The sequence below is a fragment of the Grammomys surdaster genome, unplaced genomic scaffold (genome assembly GCF_004785775.1).
Source record: "Grammomys surdaster isolate TR1022 unplaced genomic scaffold, NIH_TR_1.0 169, whole genome shotgun sequence".
In the NCBI taxonomy this organism is placed as follows: domain Eukaryota; kingdom Metazoa; phylum Chordata; class Mammalia; order Rodentia; family Muridae; genus Grammomys; species Grammomys surdaster.
Window position 1 is genome coordinate 10,820,393 of NW_021604617.1, and position 20,730 is coordinate 10,841,122.

The following is a 20,730-nucleotide window of genomic DNA, read 5'->3' on the forward strand; positions in this document are numbered from 1 at the left end:
AGTCACTTATTACTGCTTGTGTTTGATAAGGATGGTTTTAGAGTACCTAGAGTCAGCTTCTCAAGGGCTTATTCTAAACCGGTCATAGATGTGGGAAAAGGGTATCTGTTGTCCTGTTCACTTGCTACTGGGCAAATGACTCATGTGTCAATCTGCTGGATGCGGGGGAGAAGTGGTGAGACTGCTGAAATGGTCTGGCCCAAGTGGGTTTTCTGATGGTAAGAGAGGTCAGCCAACACCTAAACCCTCTGAGGTCAGATCATTCCAGAATGAACCAGATGTTATTGACCTGGTGGGTATGGTATGTACCACGCACGCTACTGGCAATTTAGTAGCCGTAGCAGATGTGCCAGGAATGTGTGGACAATGTTGGGTGTTGGCCCTCACCTTCCAGCTGTTTGAGACAGAGTCTTGTGCTGTTTATCACTAGAGGTGTGTGCCAGACTAGCTGGCCTCCCGTCCCTGCACAGGATCACCAGATGACAGACATGTCCTCCCTCGCCACTTGGTTCTTCATGAGTTCTACCTATCAGAACGCAAGTCCTCGTGCTTAGGTGGTAAGCACTGAACCTACTGAGCCATCTCCATACTTCTGGTCTGGACTTGCATACAATATTTTATAATACTTACCACATTTCCTCAGTGAATAATACAACCAGAGTTGCTTTTCCAAGTGCTCAACCGATCTGTGCAAAGTCTGTTTATTTTCTAAAGCATTTAGTATGTAAAAGATGTTCAACATACCTTTTTTTTTAAAAAAATGTAAAAGCCCTATTAAAATAATTTTGATACAGTATAGACTACATATGACAGAAAATTCACACTATATACATCATGAGGAGCATCTACAGATATATGTTATAGGAGTTTGCAAAGTACAATCATGTATTAAAGCCGTGCATTATCTCAGTATTTATGGATCACCACCGAAAACATTCTGGGTATGTTAGTCCAGTTTTCAGTCAGGGCCCATTTATGACAAATGGATAACTTTCTAAGTTTTTCATCTAATAGTTTTGTCATTTTGTAGTCTGAATGGAAAAAAAACCCACAAAGAATGAATTCAATATGTAAACCATTCACCACGAGGACCAGCAGGAGAACTGTCCTGAGAGGCACCTGGGTATCTGAAGGAGAGAGAGAGAGCGCTCATCAGCTCAGGGTGAGGGAAGGTGACCCAGCCAGGGGAATTCTGACAGGGGGAGGCACATGTTTCCATATAGAGGCAGATAATGAATAGTCACAAGTGTCTCTGTGGCATCACTCACCATAAAAGCATCCTTATGTATACACTGATAACATGGTGTGTCTCAATACAACTTCATTGCTACCGAAACTTGAGTTTCATTGAATTTTTACATATTATAAAATAGTCTTGTGTTGTTGTTTTTTTTTTTTTATTATTTTAAAAACCACTTGAAAATGTATCTTGGCATTCTCAGTGAATTTTAAAAAAGGAATAAAAAAGGAAAGAAACGGCTGCTCCTAGGTATAGTAGCAGAGAATGTTTATTGTAGATAAGATGGGGACATGGCCAGAGGCAGGGACATCTAGGATAGTCCAGAGTCAGCATGACCCTGAGTCATGTAAGGAGGGGGAAAGAAGGGAGGGGAAGGAGGCAAATGGGAGAGAGGAGGAGAGGAATAGGGGAAAGGGAAGACAAGAGAGGGGCAGCCTGGGCTGAGACACTGGCCAAGAGGATAAAAGATAGATCACAAGGGCTGGGGAATCAAGATGCTGGATTATATAAGGAAGGGCAGCTGGGGGAAAGGAATCTTCAGTGCTGAGCTGAAGAAGTTAAGGTAGGGGGCTGGATATGACAGCCATACCCTCTAACAGGTAGGGACTAAGGGATGCTGGGAGAACCTGGTGGCCAGGTCCATTTCAATATGTTAAATAGGTTACCTCAGCATTTTATTTGAGAACTAACACTTAGTACCCTATTTGCCTAGGGTACAAAGTTTGCTTACATACAGAGATAGCAATGTTAGGCAGAGGGAAAAGATCAGAGGGAAAAGAAACCTCACAAGTTTGGAGGCCCAGTAAGAGTCATCTTCTTGATGGCTTCCGGTGTGAACCGGAAGATGTGAGATGAGGGGGGAGGTGGCTGGAAAGCAGACGCCCACTGCTGACTAGGCTTCCTGTACTTCTAAGGGTTTCAGTGTCAGAGAGGAAGGTCAGCTGCACTGAGCTTTAGAAACAGATCCAGTCCGGGCATGTGTCAGGACTGGAACCATTGTTCAGACTGTGTCAGGTCAGGACATCTAGTGGCAGGTATGTTCTGAGTTCTCCCTCAAGAAGATGCTCCAAGAAAACACAGTTCCACCCACCAGGGGAACATCCAGGATTTAACATAGCTGACCATCTTCAGGTAGTGGATGGATGCAGGGAAATGGCTTCTCTAGTGGGACAGACAGACATCTGTGGGATCCCAGCAAAGCCATGTCAGGAAGTGTCTTCTACAAATTCCTTCAAACAACCTGGCCCTGGATTTCTTTTCCTTTCCACCCCACAAGTCTAATTGCTGTGTGGTGTCATCAGTCCCTCTGGCCTCATGTCCAACTCTCTTGACTGTACAGTCAGATCATGTGATCTAAATGGCCCTGTTACCATCTCTGATCTAAATCCTACTTGAAACCATAGAGGGTGAGCATTTTCTTTTTTTACATCTTTTGCTCCTAACTTCGCACACCACCCGGAGAACCCAGCCCGCAATGACTTGACACAGTCAGAGAACAGATTATATTTGCCTTCAGTTACTTACACCTTGCTGAAGTCACACATGTAAGTCAATGAAACACGACACAGCCCCAAACCCCTGTGCTCTGTTTTCTATGCATCGTGTCCAGTCTTAGCCTGGCTCCCCTACAGGTTTACCGCATTTCCTGGCACATGGTGCTTTGGTGCAACACCTACCTCCTTCGACCCCATCAGTTGCAACTTGCAGGAGCCTTTCGGCCTTTGGCCTTTGCAGTTGAAGTTCCTCAACCAGGGCAAATGCTGGGGACTGAGCTGCACCTTGCAGACTTGCATAGCACTTGAAGCAGGGGATTTTCCAAACCGACTCGACTCACTGTCCTGGTTTGTAGGCTTAAATGATGAAGCAATTAATATACAGCACATAAAACTGTCCACTCTGTTTGTTCTTGCTGTCATATAGTCGGTACTGATGGCAGGGACTGACTAATGAACGGCCTGAGGATCTGTATACACACACACAGAGAAGGGGGTGCTATAACAAGTGTAGACCTCACGCCTCTGCAGGGGCACCCCCTTTCATTTCCTAGGATCTCTCTCATAAATAGCTCAGGTCTCCCCCCACTCTCTCCCCTTCTTTTCTCTTTCTCCTTTCTTTCAGACCTTTATGAAATTTAAGCCCTGTTTCTCATTTCATTGCAAACTCTTTAAGAAAAGACATTTTTCATACTCCAGACTTTCTCCGATCTCTCCTAACCAGCTCCGTGCTCTGCACTGTATCTTCCGTGGCTGGCAGGCTTCCAGCGACAATCCTTAAAAAATCCCTTTACAGTTTTAAAGGAGAATACAAGCTCTCATTTACCACTGGATCGAGTCAGAAAATAAAGCTTAAGGCCTTGACAGGCCTGGATATTTTTTTGAGGCCTAAGTCTGATTTATGGCGGTAGCCAGCAAACCAGGCTGCTGAAATATGTGCTGCTGCTCCCAGGGATATGGAAAAATGAAGTGTGAAGTTCTGGGGAAAGCGGGCCACAGCCTTCCAGTCACTAAACACTCCCACCAAGTTGGCAGGGGAACAGAGTCCTGGGCTGCAAGATGAACCTCAAAGGAATAGAAGAGGAGAAAGGGCCCGTGCATCGTGTCAAAATACTGCCAAGACTTAGCGCTGGCCATACGTTGTGTGACACAGGGTGGGATGTTTACGAGGGGCTTTAGGGAGGAAAGAGAAGAGAAGTAGTTTCTTCCTCCTTTATTTCTTCTGTTTTCTTTACAGCTCCCCTGTAGGGGTTTCTGTGCAAGCAAAGAAATTAAGGCAGCAACAGGAATGTAGGAAGTCGCTTAAGCCCCCTCCATAAAAGTGCTCTGATTGAAAAATACACCCTGATTAGAGAAAGCTCTGGCTCGCCTTAGGGCTTGTAGCTTCTAAAATCGGGAGACAGACACACAACTTCCCCAGCCACTGGGTCCCCAGACCTATGAGCATGGCGTCTGGGGTGTGCATTCCCATGAAAAGGGAGTTTCCTAGAGATAGAAGAGAGGTGGGTTTTCCCCTCAGAATATTCTCAAAATGAGTCACCGCAAACACATGCCAGGTGAAACACTTGGTGGTTTCCCCCCTCTTTTCATTATTTAAACAAATAAGTAAATAAATACTAGAATATCTTTTTAAAGATTCTCTTTTAAGGTTTATGAATACCCATGGTCCCCTCAAAGAACTTTGTCTACATGCCAATGTCATTCATACTGGAGAAGGGTGATGTTCTGTGGACAAGCTGTTGTTTTAATTTTGTTGTTGTTGTTTCCTAAAGTGAGGAAAAAAAAACAAAGCTGTGTTGTAGGTTGATATGTTTGATAAACCAAGGCTAGAAAGGGCAGACTCAGAAAACATGTAACTCATCTTCTTCCTCATGATACCATATCTGTGGAAGATCAATTTCACATTTTGATTCATTTTGAGATTTAGAATCAATCTCCACCCTCTTTGTTCTGCTAGATGGAGATTTATGTCTCAGTGAAGTGTCAGAGTCAGTTAGGGCAGTGTCAGTAATTACAGGAACATTTATCTATACCCACAAGTAGTCATCCCCCTGCCTCTCACCAACCACTCATAAACACACCTATTCTCACTGGAACAGACTCGTGCAGTCCTACTCCGACACCCCCACAAAAACTGCCTTACCCAGTTACTGCCTTATCACACAGCTAAGCTCTGAGATAATTTAAGTCAATAAACATTTATGATGTCTGCCATGGATGGAGGGATGTTGGGCAAGAAGAGAGGGGTCAGGGCTGGAGTGAACAACAGAAATCCAGTCTTAGGCTGTAAGACACTCAGTCTGACAGAGGGAGAAACTGCACTTCAATCCATTTGCTGTTTGAGAAAACTGACTCTTTAAGATTGCAATAAAGCCAGTTGCTTCCCACCACACCTCGATATGGTCAGGGGAGAGCTGGGATCCTGTGCAGAGAAACTAAGGCCCATCCCCGCTCCCCGCATCCTCGTTCCCTGACACGGTCACAGGAACTCTAATATGAGCTTTGAGTTCCCACCTTGTGGGAGGGTTGTGCCCCTCTAAAGCAGGAATCTCACTCTGCAGATGGGGAAACAGAGGCTGGCTGGGGTGATTTGACCATAAAGCAAGGAAGCCTGGATCTGAGTCCCAGTCATTCCAGCCTCTGCTTAGTCTCAGCCCACATCTGAGCTTGAATCCCAAGTCTCCTAGCTTCTGAGCCCACAGGGTTGCTACCTACCTAGACCCATGCTTTACATGAAGTAGGGTTTAAGACACAAAAATCACAACAGGGGCTCTGATTTGAAGGGGCTTGGGTACAGACTACCAAGCACTTAACGTTTTTGGAAACTCCTGCATTTCAGCCTTAGGGAGCTAGTAAGGGAGCAGATCTCTACTCTGGGAAAGTCTGAAATGGGGGGCACAGGGGAGCAAGCAAGGTGGCTGGACCTCCTGTGTGGCTGCCCTAGTGCTTAGTAACGCATGTGCTAAAAAGCCATTCCAGAAGATTCTTTCCTCTGTGCTGACTTGCCTCACACATGCAGGCGTTAAAACACACGCCCGTCATTCAAATATTTTAGCAAATGTCCTGGCTTCCCTCCACTACCAAAATGAAAGTGAAGGTGAAGTCATTCGGGGGCCACTAGAGGAGAATTCTCACCCACCATGGCTGCCCATAGATTTAAATGTCTCACAGGAGACCCAATTAAACAGTAATGAGACCCCAATTCACCAAAGCATCGTATTTTCTGGTCTTTTTCATCACTCACTCTACCTAGCAATTTAATGATGAGTTTAGGATGTGACCTCTTCCCACAGGCACGGTTCCCACCTCTTCTATTTTTATTGTACTTGGGTCCTGGGATTCAGATGGCTTCAGTGTCTGAAAAGAGCGCAGGCAGGGTTGTTGTTGTTGTTTTCTCCAAGTTACTAGTTGTTTTCTGCACAAACCTAGGTTTTGCTGTGACTCAAAGTTACTGGATGGAAGGCTTATAGGAGCCTGTCCATCATTTGATGACAGTGAGCCTTCAAGACAGTCCCTGTGATACAATGCCAAGGAAGGACCCCCGAATCCTGTGGGGTGCAGTAGGTGCTTCTCTGTTCTCTGTTTGCTTCAGAATAAACCTGTCTTGTGGTATAAGGTATGCACACCCCCCTCTGTGGTGTGTGTGTGTGTGTGTGTGTGTGTGTATTTGTGTTGTAGGCTAGAGCTTGACTTTGGGAGCCATTTTCAACTGCTCTTCACCTCATTTTTACTTTTGAGACAGCGTCTCCCATTGAAATAGGAACTTACTTTGCTAGGCTGGGTGGCCAATGAACTCCAGGGACCTGCCTAGCTCTGCATCCCCAGTTCTGAGGCTACTGATGTGTGTCACCATGTGTGGCTTTTACGTGGGTGCTGGGGATGAGAATTCAGGTCCTTCTGAGCTTGCCTCAGGTTCTTTAATCCAATGAGCCATCCCTCAGCCCAAACTGTCGATCCTCCCGAGGCACCTGGAAATTCCTGCAGGAGATACCATAGGTCTTGACTGCTAGATCTCCAGCTTCCTGGCACACCCATCCAAGCTTGGCAGCCTTAGAACACACCTCAGGACCTCCAATCCCGTCTTTCCTTTACAAGTGCCCTTCTCAGAGTCCCTTGGGGACCTTAAAGACGTCCTCCAGTTCATCTCAGGCTCACTATAGGGCATTGCTGTGGGATCTCTCATCTGTGGGATCTTTTGAGAGGCATTTCTCCCAAGGGAGAGTTTCAGGGGAAGAAAGCAATGAGCTCTAGGGAGAGACTTTTCTGGAAAGGAGCAGAGTGTCCCTTTTTTTTTCCTTGACACAGAGACCCCCAATGAATGAATTTACGTGTGTGTGTGGGTGAAAACCAGCCACCCACCTACTCAGCCATCCATCTGCCTGTGAGGAACAACAGTTCTGAAACAAGTCCCCCACTCCCCCCAACCCCCTGGGAACACATAGCATCACACTTATTATTTGAACTGAAGACTGAAGCTCCAATATCTCTGAGGAAAGTGAACCTGGCTTGGCTAATTGGATCAGCAGAGTCACTGCTATGCTGTCTAGGTTACTCAGCAGACATTTCCCATAACTGAACAATGGAATCTGTTTGCAAACCGAGTACACAGACTGCTAGGCGGCAGGCCCTCTGTGACATCGAAATGCACTGTGAAGAAATCAAGGTGTCATCTTAAAGCTGCACAACTAGGTGCAGCAAGGGCGTCTGCAAGCAAATCATTGAGAGATTTCAAGGAAGGCTAGAGACAAATGCAAGGAGAAAGCTCGTGCCTAAAGACCTGGGATTGGAAGGCACTCTCAAAGTTTCCGGAAGCTCAGTCTAGAGAGATGACTCAGAGGGTCAGCAGCACGTACTGTTCTTACAGAGACCAGGAGTTCCCAGGAAGCAAGTCAGGCTGCCCACAGCTGCCTGTATCTCTTGCACCCTGAAGTCTGACACCCTCTTCTGGACTCCATGGGCACCTACACTCATGCACACACCCGCACACAGATACACATGTCTAAACACATTTCAATATATATATTTAATTACATATATAAATATGTATTTAAAATAAATATATATTATAATTTTTAAAGAGAAGTGTAGAAATCAGAAGAGAGGTAAAATTAAAGAGGAAAAATGCTGTTGAGGGTACTTGTAAAGGGAAGGTGGGAAAGGGATACCGGAAACGTTCTTTCTGGCTGATGAGTTTGGGGGAATGGTGTGTACAGAAGCTGAGGCTATGTCAGTCAAGGCCTGTGACGTCACCTGCATCTGTCTCGCCCCCACAGCCTGTGTGGATGTGTTATGTATGTCTTGATGAGCTGTCCTCTCCTGTATGAGAGAATATGTTAATCGTTCAGGTATATTTTCTCCATAGGGACACCTGATTTCCAGCAAGGGGCTGGCCACAGTAACACATGCCTATAATTTCAGTGTTGGAGCAGCTAAAGCAAAAGGATTACTGTTGGTATAGAGGCCATGTTGGATTACATAGTGTAGTGAGTTCCAGGTCAGCCTGGGTTATATAGAGTGAAACCTTATTTCATAAAAATACCTGGAGAGAGGACCTGTCAGTAAGAGTTTATAAAACTCAAGCACTCATTAATTAATTACTTAATGTTTATATACACACACATGAGTATGTGCAGGTGTGCAAGTATGCAAGTGTGTAGATGTGCATGTGTATACGTGTAGAGGCTAGAAGAGGGTACCAGCTCCCAGGAAGCAGGACTTAGAGGTGTTTGCAGCGTGCTTGGCTTGCTACGTAGGTGCTGAGATCCGAACCCTGGTCCCCACAATTAGACAGCGAGTACTCTTAACTACCAGGTCATCTCTCCAGCTCCTCTCAAAATCTAGTTATAAAGGATTTTTTCCAACTTGCTGACCAAATCATTGACCTTAGCTGTTCCTTTAGCTAGTTGTCTTACAGTAGGCTGTGAGGCTAGAGACTGCGTGTCACGCAGGTAGCTCTGAAGTTGGGCAGCAGAGGGTTGCAATGCTGGCGCTAAAGCGTCCAAGCTGAGGTTCCCTAGACAAACACTTCATAAAACAGAGACATTTCAGACCCTACAAGAGCAGCCAACACACGGCAAAGGATGCACAATTTGGAGCCCGGGTAGTGCCCGAGGTTGCTGCCTAATTTACTGCTATCTGGCCTTTGCTACGCCTCCATTAATCTGTCAGTTGAGTGAGCTCTAATTACGCATCTTGTAACCTAGTATGCTAGAGCACACAGTGTTTGAGGCACATAGATCTTCAAGATTTACTGCATAATTGCTGGTAATCTCAGGGGATCTCCAAAACTGGAGGGAAAAATCTGCCTTCTCCCAACTACCAGGAGTGCCATCCAAGGCAAAGAGAAGCAGACGCACATGGCAGGAGGAGCTGCAGTTCAGCTCATGATGGAGCGCTAGCTCACAGTCCGACAAAATACGAGTCATCCTGCCATGTGGCTCTAATCCGGGCAGCTCAGCGTCAGCGACATAGAGCATGCTTGGTTTGCTTTCTTCCGAATGGTTGTTAAGAAACTTCATTAATACCTCCAAACTGCCTGTTGCACTCTGCCCTCCTCTTTCCTAGAGTAGGCTATACCATTTTAGGGATGGATATGGAAGAAGGGAAGGGATTTGGAGGAAGGGAAGGGATTTGGAGGGTACTGCTTTTTGTTGAGGAGGGTTCTTTAGTTGAGATGATCTCTGTTAGTAGTCCTCAAAGTCCCTGGTGATCAGTCCGCAGAGTATCTCCTTCGCCAGCAGGAGGACCTGAGTTCGAACCATACACACTGGGTGTGGTGTCCTGAGCTGGTGATGCCAGAGTTAAGGAGACAGAGGCTGGAGAGTCCCTGGGCTTCACTGGCCAGGCTTGTCAAGAGCAAGAGGAATTGGTGAACTGCAGGGCTCGAACTTTTCCTCCGATCACTACATGCATCACATGTGTCACATGCAAGTCATCCCACACTTATGTTCACTCCTATATACAGACATGCACACACGGACACACATAGACACACACACATACATACATACATACATACACACACACATACACACAGTCACACAGGCACACATATATATGCACATACACACATACATGCACACAAAAACACATACACAGACACATACACACATATATACACACACATACATACACATACAGATGCACATATATACACACAAACACACACATATACACATACATACACACATAGATACGTGCACACAGACACACACAGGCACATGCACATAAACACACAGACACACACATACACACACACACATATACACACATATATACACACACATACATACACACACAGACACACATATATACACACAAACACATACATATACACCCACAGACACACATAGATACATGCACACAGACACACACAGACACATGCACATAGACACACAGACATACACACATGCACACATATACACACACACACAGACACACACACACACAGACACACACACACATTTTTAAAAATCCTATTAGTTACTTGTTGGAATCCATATTTAAATTTTTATTACATTTATTTACTTTATACTGTGTGTGTATGTATGTATGTATGTATGTATGTATGTATGTATGTATTGGGAGATGTATATATTCCTGGGTAATCAGGACATCTCTAATCTCTTCTCATCAGCCTCCTTCCTTGCCTGCATTCACTGATTTCTCAAATATTGGCTTCCCATGTTTCTGCCTGGTGTTCTCATCTGAATGTCTGTCCCTCCTTCACACCTCTGCACCAGCAGCATGTTATGGACAAGTCATAATGACAAAAGGCCTTAGGCCTGTTAGAATAGAGCCGCTCACAGTAGAAAGATTCAGAGCCCACCAGTCTTCAAGGAACCTGAGGGCCCCTGGGAGGGACGAAGTGTCCCCAGCTGCTGGTGTGCACTTCCTCTCTGGGAAGCACAGCTGTACTGACCTAGGGATCTCCTGTCAAACCAAACATGTTTCAAAGGGCAAGGAAACACATCTCCATCTCACCAAGCATTCATTTTCTTCATGTCCCTTATTCCTAACAATTAGTGTCACAGAAATGACTTCAGAGTGTGATTTTGATCTCCACAGAAAGACAGACTCTAGGCTGACTTCCAATTTTTGTATTAAGTCTCATTCACTTTTAGTCCAGTTTCTTTTGGGCTCATCTTAGCAGCACTCATATAGAAAGCAAAACACTTCACTTCATTGCAATTCTACGGACTAAGTAAAAAATACCAAGCCTTTAGTGTTTGGTTGAAACTCAGACAGGCCCCCAGGCACTGGTGAAAAGGATCATGGGATCTTTAAATGACCCCAAACATACAAGACTTTGGGTTTTATGGACAACCCTTAAATTTTCTGCCAGCAGCCCCTGAGTTTCCTTTGACCACATCGGAAACCAAGTGCTCTAAACAGAAACTGAAGCCATGATACATTCTGTCACTTTGGTGATATATCTCTCAGAATATTATAAACTGGGTAGCTAAGTTTTTCATTGCCTTAGAGATGTCCACAGCCAGAGATCTAAGGACCGAAAGTTCACGTCTCTCTCCATTAAGAAATTCAGTTCACATTTTACTCTGCCTCAGGCTTTGATTGATATTCTGGAGTCATTGTGCAGCCGTCTTTGGGATTATGAAAAGTGATTTGTCTAATCTGCATGTCAGTTCCCTTTGGGAATCTATGCAGGAGAGAGGGAAAAAAAAGCCAAACCAATGCCTTCTGGCTATTGCTTGGAGAGCGTTTTGCCTAGCAGTTGCCTTTCTGTTCTGGCCAAGCGTGCTGGATAAAGAGCAACTTGATCCATGGAGTGTGGCATGACTGTTGTCATCATCTGCAGACCAATTCATCTGCAGGACTTCACATTGCACGTATCAGTGCTGGAAGTGGCTTTTAATGAAATCTGGGGCAAAATGAAGTTAATATGAAAAAATGAGCGCAGAAACATCTGCTTCTGGTTCCAGCTGGCTAGGGGGATCATGGTTGTGTAGGATTTAGGTCACCACATAGAGCTCTTGACCCAACGGATAAATTATGGGAGACCTGTCTGAAGTCTGGACTGAAGGACTGGTAGATGTTTGAGGCTGCTGGCCTATCTTCTCTGGGTGTGAACTAGCCTCCCTCTGGCCAGCTTTTCCTCTCTTTGTAACCATCAAACCTTTCCACCCTCAAAGCCAAGCATTTACCCAGATCCTGTGAATTAGCTTTCCTTGAAATGGGTTTGTCCTTTCTGGTGTAGCTTCCTCTACGAAAGTGATGCTTCCTCTAAGTGATATACGCACACCTGTTTAAGGAGAGGTGGCCAAGGCGAAACTGTCTTTTTAGTCACTTTCTGGAAGCCCTGCCTCACCTCAAAGTGTTAAACCAAGTTGGAGACTTTTGCAGTGATTTGTCAGGGAGCTATCAGGAGCCACTAGGGGATTTTCACATGTCTGTGGCATAGAACCCACACCGCACTTGCCGACTTCTAAACATAGGCTTCGCCCTACCTCAGGAACCTTGCTTTAATTGGTCACTTGGAACAAAAGGCAGTGTGGGAGCATGCGAATTTCAGCATGTGATGCTCATGTACAGGTTGGATGGGGTCCCTGTGGGTCACTCTTAGGAGTCCCTTCGAGCCTCTGTGTAAGCCAACTTGTAGGGTGACTTAAAACAGTCATTGAAGCGGTCTTAGCAAGCTTTACTCTCAGCCATCTTTGAAAGAAGCAAGGCTGACTAAGGGAAAAGGCTCTTCCTAGCGTCTTGTTTTGCCTTTTTCTCCCTTTGGGGGTGGGAATCCAGCACTTACCGAACACTGATATCATATTGCCTATCTAAAGTTGCCATCTTTGCTATTTTCTAAACCAGGTCATCCCCCACCCTAGTTTTCTCCGTGAGTTTGCATCTAAGTTTTTGACCATGATTTTTCTCAGTGTTCTTTCAGTTCATTTTTATTTGGGTTTCATTTAAACTTCAGGAGAGCGTTGAACTGGTCTAACAGCAAGCTTTCGAGGTCAAAAGTCTGTCTTTGGATCCTGCCTCTACTGTTTAAAACTGAAGTCTAGCTTCTACGGTCTTGGAGGGAGCATGACCAGACCCCCTTTTTCTTTTCTGGTATTGCTATGAGGATTAGGTTGGAATTATAGGGGCTGGGAAGATGGCTAAGTGGGTAAAGTGCTTGTCCCACAGCACACAGACCTGATTTCAGCACAACCAATACAAAAGCCATAATTCCAGCTCTAGAGGGGTGGAGACAACCAGGGCTTACTGTTTAGCCAGTCTAGCCAACATGGCAGGCTCAAGTGTCAGTGAGAAACCCTGTTTCCAAACTTCAAAAAGTGAAAAGTGATAGAGGAAGACCCATAGTTGACCTCTGGTCTACACACACACACACACACACACACACACGCACACACAATTTTAAAAATACAGGAGCACACTGCTTAGTACTTGGAGCATAGGTTATGTACAATGACAACTAAATCCACACCATGTCTGCTCAAAAGAAAGAGTTATCAGAACTAACCAGGCAACAGCGTTTATTTCTGACATCACTTGTCAGTATATACAGACACTTCAAGTAGGCATCTCCAGAGCCCCGAAGCGTCAGGAGTTTTCAGATGTGGATTAGCTCTACCAGTGCTTGCTTCAATTTGAGATCTGTCAGTCATGGCTTGAGCTAGGCAAGCTCTTACAGTCTTCAAAATCTGGTCTCCTACCATCACACTGGCCATGTTACTGCCTTCTAGTATTCTGATCGTTACATTAGATAGATAGATACATAGAGTAGAATTGATGGAGAGTCTGGAGTTGGAGAATGGGAAGCCTGTCAATCATTCTTTCAAGTGGAGTCCTGTTTAGGCAAATGCCTTGATGTGCTTTCCCATTACTATGATAAACACCATGACCAGAAGGAGCTTGAGGAGGAAAGGGTTTATCTGACTCCCGTTTTCAGGTCCATCACTGAGGGAAAGTGTGTGAAGGAACTCAAGAAGGAGCCAACAGACTGGAGAGTTCGACACTAACTGCTATTGCTTGCTTTCCAGTAACGGAGTTGAGTGGTTCACAATGACCCTGTGATACACTGTTCTCTTCTGATCTCCTCGGGTCCCTACAGTCACGCACGCATTCCCAAGACACACGCATAGACAGGTAATTGAAAAGAAAGTCTTTTTAAAAAGAGGATTAAAAACAAAAGAGCAGATATATCCGCAACTTAACACTGCCAGGAGATCAGCTCTGACCCAAGGGTTAGGCAAGGAAGTGACCAGGTAACCAACTATGGAGCAAAGCATCAGCAGCCTTGTGAGAGCCAGCCAGCGAGCGAGCGAGCGAGCGAGCGAGAGAGAGAGAGAGAGAGAGAGAGAGAGAGAGAGACTCCAGCTTTGCTCTAACATATTAACCGATATGTTCAATTTTCAACAACAACAAAAAATATAAATGACATGCGAAGAAACAGAAAAGCATGATTCATACACAGCAAAAAAAGAAAGCAGCCCAAACAAGCTGTCTTTGAAGAAATCCAGATTTAGGAATCAGCCGACAAAGACTTCAAAGCAGATATAATAAACATGTTCGAAGAACTAAGAGGATCCATGTTTAAAGAATCAGAGGCCAGTGCGGTGATGACATGTCAAATGGAGAGTGTCAGGGAACCAGACCGAAGCTGGGGAGCTGAAAAGCACAGCAAGGGAAATGAAAGATTTGCTGGAGTCCCCTCAGCTGCAGGTTGGAGAAGCAGCCAGGGAGGGACTCAGGGAGTGAAACAGAGCCATAGGAATGTTAAAACACCAGAGAAGGGAAAGACAATGGCGAGAATAAAATTAACTCAGCTCAGAGACTCCTGGGCCACTGTGAGGGCATCTAAGGGCTTCTAATACACATTGTGAGTCTCAGGAGCAGAGGCAAGGGGAGGAAGCAGACAAATATAGGAAGAACTGATGGTTGTGAGATCCCAAAATGACAAGATTAATTGAAGTATACAAGAAAGCTGATCATGGTGGTACATCCCTAGAAAGGAAGTGCTTTGGAGCTAGAGATGAGAGTCAGGAGCTCAGGCCATTTTTTTTTAGATTCACAGCAAGTTCAAGTCGGGGCTGCATGAGACCCTGCCTCAAAGTAAAATAAAATAAAATAAAATAAAATAAAATAAAATAAAATAAAATAGATACAATACAATACAATACAATACAATACTAGGGGCTGAGAAGGGGACTTAGTGCTTAAAGAATATGCACTGTTCTTGCAGGGGGCCCCTGTTGAGTGGCTCTCTATCACCTGTAGCTCCAGCTGAGGAAGATCCCACACCTCTGGCCTGAGCAGACACCTATCTTTACACAGACCACATCAACCTTGTTACTAAAAAATAAAATTAAAATCTTAAGACAACAGCAGCAATTCCCAGAAACTCAGCCAACAAGGAGTACAAGAAAAGAGAGACTTGTAGAGATAACCAAATATGGAAGACAGAAGAATGAGAAGCAGCACGAGAATGTCATCTCACATGTGCAAGAACAATATCACCACGGACGAATTTCCATCTCAAACACCGGAAACCACGCAGCTTATGACATAGTAAAAGTACTAGGGAAAAAAAAACAATCAAGCATATTACATTCAACAAGCTCCCTGTTAAGCAAGAAGGTGAATTAAATCCTTTCCTAAATGAACAAATAATGAGAGAGTTCATTGCTGGCAGATCTACTTTACAAGAAATGTCAAAGAAAGTCCTTTAGGTTGAAAGAAAAAGGCACCAAAGGGAGAGGGACTTGAACCCATAAGAAGAAATTTAAAAACAAACAAATAAACAAACAAACAAACAAAATTCACTGGAAAAGGTAACTATATCGATAAATACGGAAACTGTATTTTGTGTTTCCCTTTTTATTTTCTTATTAGATTTAAAGGATCATTACATAAAACAATATTTAAAATGCTGAATTGCTGGGTGTATATAAGGATTTTATATCTGTATATATGAGACATATAAAGCTGCATATAAAACATAAAATGTAATGTATATGAAGTACATAAAATGTTCTATATGTGTTTACATGATGGAGCAAAAAAGAGAGGGTGATGTAGAGCTATACACGAGTGAACTTTCAACCTTGTTTGCATTTTATTAGGCTTGACTTGGAGGAGAATGTGATAAATCAAGTCCTGTTCTATGGGTGGGGTTGGGGCGTGGCTCAGTCAGCCAAGTGCTTGCTGCACAAACATGAGGACCAGAATTTGATCTCCAGAACCTGTGATAAAAAGTACCACGCTAGGTGTGGTGGTGAGTGCCTATAATCCCAGTGCTGTGGAGGCAGGGACAGAGCTGCCTCTCTAATCAGGCTAGCCCATTTGGAGAGCATCAGGTCAGTGAAGGACCATCTCCAAAAACAAGCTGGATGCTACCCAAGGAAGGACACTTGAGGCTTATCTTTGGTCCACCCCAGAAAAATGCATACTGTAATCCTGACAGTAACAACTAAGACAGAAGTTTTAAAAGTGTCTTAAAAGTCAATTAAAAAAAAAACCATTAAAAGGGAACACTACAAAATATCTAGTTGATACAAAAGAAGGTAATACAGGAGGAATTAAAACGGCAGAAAAGAAACCATGGCAAATGAGAGCCCCAAAATCTGTACAACCAGGTTGAAGATAAATTGATGTAACCAAGGGGTAGAGACTGTTATGCCACATCCAAAGCAGGATCCCAGTAAGTGTGAGTTTATGAGATACATTTTAGTTCAAAACAGACTGAAAAAAATAAGAATAGTTATTCCACATGAAAACTAAATCTAAGGAAGCTGGGTCTAGCTATATTGATTTCAGACAAAATAGACATTGGAATACTTCTTTGTCCTAGCCTAATGTCAGATTCCTATCTGAAGCCCACTTCCTTGTCCTTGGCCAATGTGATATTCTTACCAAGCAGCCCATTTCCTTGTCCTTGGTCCATGTCAGATTCTTGCCAAGCAGCCCCCAAAACTCTCCACCTCTCCCTCTTCTTTATTTCATTAACAAGACTGAGCCTGTTTTAGATCGTTCTGACAAAAGTGCCTTCCTTACCCATCATGGAATATGCATTATCAAAAGCAATACATTTCTGTCTTAGATTGGTAAGGCTCTGTGCAGAACCTTACCCGTCCTTGGCTTGGCAAGCCTGTTAATTTGATAACTCTGTCTGGGGGTATAAAAATACATCCTTAAAGTCAAAGTGCTTACACACTCACAAAGACATGGGAGCTGGAGAGATGGCTCAGTGTTGAAATTGCTTGCTGCTCTTGCAGAGGACTTGGGTTCAGTTCCCAGCATACAAGCCAAGAAATTAACAACTGCCTGTAGCTCTAATTGCAGGTGATCCACTCTTGTGTGTAAGCACGTGTGCATGCACACACACAATTAAAAGCAGAAATAAATTTTATTAGAATAAGTAAGTAACAGAGGTGAACTTTTTATGTCATATAACTCACCCCTTAGAGTATACTACCCACTGGCTTTTACAATATCAAGCTCCACAATCATCACTGATAATTTCTGAACATTTTTGGTCTTCCAAAGAAAAATCTTATATTAGCTATCACCCTGGTTGTCTTCTGTCTTTCATTTCCTCATAAACACCAACCTAATTTCCACATGTATGTGGTGGTTTACTTTGGACATTTCACTCTAGTTTTTCCATGCAAAATGTAATTTGCAAAGTCTGCCCCTGTTGTAGCAGTGATCAGCACTTGGTTGCTTTTGAGGCTGAGTTACATTGAATGGAGAAGCCACATTCTTCCTTTTTATTCAGTTCATAGTTATTTGAAATGCTTCCAATTTGAGATACAATAAATACTACTTCCATGTTGTGTATGTATGTGTGTGTGTATGCACGTGCATACACACACACACACACACACACACACGTATGCACACGGGTACGCACATGTATTTCCAGTTATCTTTGATTAAAAACCCAAACATGGAATTAATTGGTAGATTATATAGGAATTCTGGGCTTCCCATCCTGAGGGATGGTGAATGGCTATTCTGTGTGTGAACATATGACACTAACATAAAACTAGGGTGAATGGCAAAAAGGTTTTCTTCTAAAGTAAGCACCAAGACAAGAATGTGAGTGCTTCCTGTGCTGAATGTTCTGCTGAGGGAAACCAGGGAGGCAGAGAGTGGAAAGAAGCCAGACTCAAAGGAAGAGCTAGAGCCCATCGATCTCTAGATGACATGAATTTGTAGATAGCAAATTATAAAGAATGCCCAGAAGAATATCTAAGACTAATAATGTAATTTAGCAAAAGTACAGTATACGCAGTGGACATGTAAAAATCATAATTTCTGTACGCTCGTCGTGAGTGATTTAAAGTTAGATTAAGATGGGCTCAGATGGCTCCCTGGAAAGGGCTGCTTGTCACTCAACCTGAGCACCCGAGTCTGATCCCCAGAACTAGCATGGTGGAAGGAAAGACTTATTCATGCAAGTTGTCCTCTGACCTCTCACATAATTAGATAAATTTTAAAAAATAAATTTAGAGAATAATTATTTACCTAGAATTAAACAGGAGAAAGTCCTTCAGAGTACATTTTAAAAGGAGCCTGTAAGACTTGTACACTGAAAAGCATAAAACCTTGTTGAAGGAAATTAAGGATGACCTCAAAGAGCAGAAAGGCATCCATGTTTTTGGACTAGAGAGCTCAGTGTGCTGAGATAGCAATTCTCCTCAAATGCTGCAGATTCAACACGATTCTTGTCAAAATTTAGTCTTGCTTGCATATATGGGAACAGTAACACTAACATTTATACTTCTTTACATAGTTAATTTATAGATTTTTGACAAAAAATGTGGTATTCTTTCTAGTGTTCTTGTTTTGAGGAGTTGGCTTTCAGAGGTCCTTATGCCATGGTCTCTTGAGTGTTGCTAAAGAGAGTTACAGCATCCACCTTTGAAAAGAGTGGGGATCTCAAATAGTATAACTTTACTTACATCTTAATCTAAAAATAAGTAATAAGTAAGTAAGTAAGATAAATTAAATAAAAATCAAGCACAACAGATACAAAAAGGAGACTAGTGAAAGAAAAAGAAAAAAATTGAGAAATCTATAAAACCCAATGTTGATTCTTCACAAAGATCTAACAAACCTGACCAAACAGTAGGTAGCCTGCTGTGCAAGAAGAGGACACACTCTGAGCAAACCAACAATGGTTCCATAGGAAGCAGAAGGATTAAGGGTCGCTGCGAATGAGGTCATGCCACAGATGAAGAAGTCTAGATGAAATGGATAAAACTCTGAAAAAGGAATAAAAACAGATAAAACAGATAAAAACAGATGCAAGGATAAAGAGAAAATCTGAAGAGATTCATAGTAAGCAGATACGTTAAACCAGAAGAGAGAAATCCTCCCATAAAAGCATGCACTGTCTTTATGTACTAATGAGTAATTTTTCTCCCCACCCTAAATGATTGCCTATTTTCTTTAGCTGTTCCAGGAAATAAGGTTTCAAGCTTCTGAGTGTGATTGCTGCCCTGTGTTGGTTTCTATAGCTATGCACGCTGATGTGAGCAGGGGAGCTAAAATTTCCATCTCAGGGGAAGCGTATTTTGGGGCTTATTTCAGCAATAATTGGTGACAAAATGAGTCAGGCAAACAGAGGCATTCAAACCTTAATCAGATTCTGCAGGCTCCATCATAAGCAGGGCCAGTCTTTAGAGATGATCAATAAAATACCATATACATGCAAACACACACATGCAAATGCACACAAACACACAACATGCATGCACAGACACATATACAAATATACATACACATGTTACACTTCCAAATATCCATACACATGTACATACACATTTCAAAACCAACTAAGCAAACAGAATCCCCGAATTCTTCCAAATATTGATCTACGTGGTCAAAAGAAAAGGTCACATTTCTAACTAACAAATGAAGAAACTGATGTTGAAGGTCAAAGAGAGTGTAAGACCAGAGATGTAGAAGGAATGGTTAAACTTGTCACTCGGCTTTCCAGTTAAGACACCAGAGAGCCAAAGGGCCTAGGCCTAGGGCCTGGGAAATGCTGCTGATCATAACCCAACTAATTCCCTCTGTAAGCCGAAAGGACACCAGGGAACAGTCCTTGGACCCAAGGAGTCCCATGGAAAAACTTACTGGTCTTGTCCTGCTGGCATGCTGTGTTCTTGTCCAACAGACCTGTGACTGAAGCTTCCCAGGGTGCTGATTGGCTATGCAACTGGCAGATTGGAAGTAGCCATTGCAATGAGAATAGGAAATATTTTCTTTTATGGCATAAGTGTATAATTTAGGGAAGTGGCAGAAATTCTAGAGTAAACGTAGAGAGGGAAAGGGAAGAGGAAGGATGGTTTTAGCAGAGATTCATGAATCAGAAACAAGGATTCAATATGGTAAAATTAAAGCACAGACAGATTACAACCAAGGGGATAGAACTAGAGCCGCAGCATCAAACATGTTTTAAATAACCCCAGGCCATACATTTGAAAGCTCAGTTGGACAATTTTCTGTTAAAGTTTTTACCAAACCTGGCTCAAATACACAGACATACCCAGACAAACATACAATTATTGAAAGAATTAAAAGATGTCTAGACTAGGTAGTCTGTGAAAATCTGTCTCCCTCCACCGGTGTCTTTGCTTCTCTCTTTCTCTGCCTCTGTCTCTCTGCCTCTGTCTCCCCCACACACTCACAGACTCGTACAAGTATATATATTTTGTGTGAGTAACTTAAATATGCAAAATCAGTGTTAGAATACTTTCCACTTGGGATAACAACCTCTGTGTAGGCACACTAGATGTATGTCCGGTGGGAAGTTGTCTAAAGTTTCCAAAGGAAGAAAAGGCTTGGGAAAAATCAATGTTCTTTTGGGAATAGTAACTGGTTAGGTTTGCTTGTGTGTGTCTGTGTGTGTGTCTGTGTGTGTGTGCCTGTGTGTGTGTGTCTATGTGTTTGAGAGAGAGAGAGAGAGAGAGAGTGAGAGAGAGAGAGAGAGAGAGAGAGAGAGAGAGAGAGAGAGAGAGAGAG